At 47.5% G+C, this 2,441-nt stretch overlaps 1 protein-coding gene across 2 annotated transcripts in view; it reads right to left on the reverse strand.

Moving 5' to 3' along the window:
* Window positions 1–2,441, reverse strand: part of CHN1 (chimerin 1) — an 89,047-nt gene that overhangs the window by 26,262 nt on the left and 60,344 nt on the right. The gene's annotated exons all lie outside the window — the stretch shown is intronic.

Genomic DNA, 2,441 nt, shown 5'->3' on the forward strand with positions numbered 1-2,441 from the left:
TCATAGTGTCTGTTTCGTGAGATGGAGGAGGACTTTGTGGATTGGTGTTGGACTTATGGATTATGGGCTAATGTTGGACTTGTGACTTAGGCAGCACTGGGTTAGGGTGTTTTCTTGATGCGCACTTGAGCTTGATATAAAACTCTCTCTTATACATGAGTCGCTGTGGATTTGTTTCTCTAAAGTACCCAGACTAGCACAAGTGAACAGAAGTGAACTGCTCCTTAGGGTTTCTGAGACTATAAATCTTTATGGGTGCAGGCAGGTTAGTCTTTCTCCCAAGTAGCAGCTGGTGAACCACCAACCGTGTGGCCAGCAGTCCAATGTTTAACCCACTGCACCACCAGGGTTCCTTACTGATGACAGGAGACCAAACTCACTGCCACCGGTGACTCAGCAGTGCTGACTCATAGCAACCCATCGGGCAGAGTGGAACTGCCCCGTGGGTCCCACGTCTGTAACTCTTCATGGGAGCAGAAAGGCCGTCTTTCTCCCTGGAAGCGGCTAGTGAATTTGAACTGCTGACTGTGCGGTTAGTAGCCTCATGTGTGACCACGACACCAACCAGGACTCCTCTGGTCAAGCAGAAGGGCAGTGAGAGAGAGGAAGCTCCTCGAGGGCATCGTGGGAGGCCGGCACAGGGCAGGGCGGCGTGTCCTTCTGTTGCGCATGGGGTCGCTATGGGTCAGAATGGATTGGACAACACCTAACAGCAACTCTCCACAGTAGAGTTCTTAGACCTATGAGCTTTCGATTCAGAAAGAAAGAAAGAAAAGAAAAAAATCCATGTGGAGAAGTCATATTATCTAAATAATGACCATCCTTGGAACTTCAGTTCAGTCCTGTGGCTTCCTTGGTGATGCAAACAGTTCAGCGCTTGACAACAAACAGGAAGGTTGGCAGGGGTAGCTCACCCAGAGGCATCTTGGAAGGCAGGCCTGGTGATCGATCGATCGGCTTCTGAAAGGTCTCTGCTCCTGTGCTCCACAGCACATGGAGCTGCTCTGGGTTGGGACGTACTTGATTACCGCTAACAACAAGAACAGCACTTCCACTATAAATATTTCACGCACCAGAGCATTGCTCCCCAACTCCAGTCACTTGCAACTTCAACTTACTCACTTCAAAGAGCAGGAGAGACTTAATGCCTAACATGGTCTCTGGTGGAGTTGGGAGTTCCTGGCGTGCGTACAGCTGAGCTCTTGGCTGCTAACCAAAAGGCGACTAGTTGGAGTCTACTTGGAGGTGCCTTGGAAGAAAGGTCTGGCGATCCTTTCCCCAAACCTCAGTGTTAAAAATTCTATGGAGCACAGGACTACTCAGACAAACATTAGATCGCCCTGAGCGCAAATAAACAGACTCAATGGCAACTTACAAAACAATCCTTTGTATCAATGGGGTTTGAAAAGATACAATTATTAGCAACCACATGGTCATCCCCGCTGCAGCTCTGATATGGGGTGCTCAGCAGCTAGAGCTTTTAATCCTGAAGGGGGACAGCTGGCCGGTAATGAGACAGAGTGAGCTCGATTCCCATAGCAACTTTGACAGTCTGGTGGTTAAAACTTCACCCAGTAATACTTCACACGGTTTTTTATTTTTAAAGAGAAAAGAGGCAGTGGGAATATACACAGTTGTTGCCTCTGGCAGACGTTCCTTTAAAAATCCCCGACAAACTCTTCTGTCTAAGGGGGCTTTTGGAGAAAGAGGAAAAGAAAGAAAGAAAAGGAATCAGAACACAGCAGCAGGCCTTTTGAGGGATCACAGATGTCTCTTTCCAGATTGACGGAGAGCTGTCGTTTTTTTCTTTGTTAGCACGTCTTTAAACGTGTAGCTGGCAGTACATGAGGTTATTCTTGGTGCTCTAACCAATCACTACAACTGTAGTGACTTACAACAACACAAACGTACACATAATTGGTAGTCTAAGTTCACTGGGTAACATCAAAGTGCTGGCAGGCTGTGCTCCTTCTGTAAGCTCCAGGGGAGGAGGTGGGCCCTTGCTTTTTCAGGTGTCTAAGAGGGTGCCTGCATTTCTTGGCTTATGGACCCTTCCCCGATCTTCAGGGCCAGCAGCCTAATAACTTCTATCCTATCTGACCTCTGCTTTCTATCCTTGTATCTTCCTTTGATTCTGTTGTAAGGAATTGTGTGATTGACTGACTAAACTGGGTTCATGCTGAGAATCCAGGATAATCTTCCCACCCCAGTAACCCGAACTTACTTACGCCTGCAGAGTCTATAAAAGCTGTCATGGCCACAGCTCTAAGGAATAGGAGGAGACGCTGTTGGGAGTCATTATCTAGCCTAACACAGCTAGCTTGTTTATCTCTAATACAACAACAACAAAACGTTATTTCTAGAGAAATTGGATGGCTGAAGGGCCAGGTGGGCCTCGGAGTGAGTCTGCACCTAAGAATCCCACTGCCAATCCAGAAGAA

The sequence above is a fragment of the Echinops telfairi genome, unplaced genomic scaffold (assembly GCF_000313985.2).
Source record: "Echinops telfairi isolate 266 unplaced genomic scaffold, ASM31398v2 ScPeMD7_3;HRSCAF=10, whole genome shotgun sequence".
In the NCBI taxonomy this organism is placed as follows: domain Eukaryota; kingdom Metazoa; phylum Chordata; class Mammalia; order Afrosoricida; family Tenrecidae; genus Echinops; species Echinops telfairi.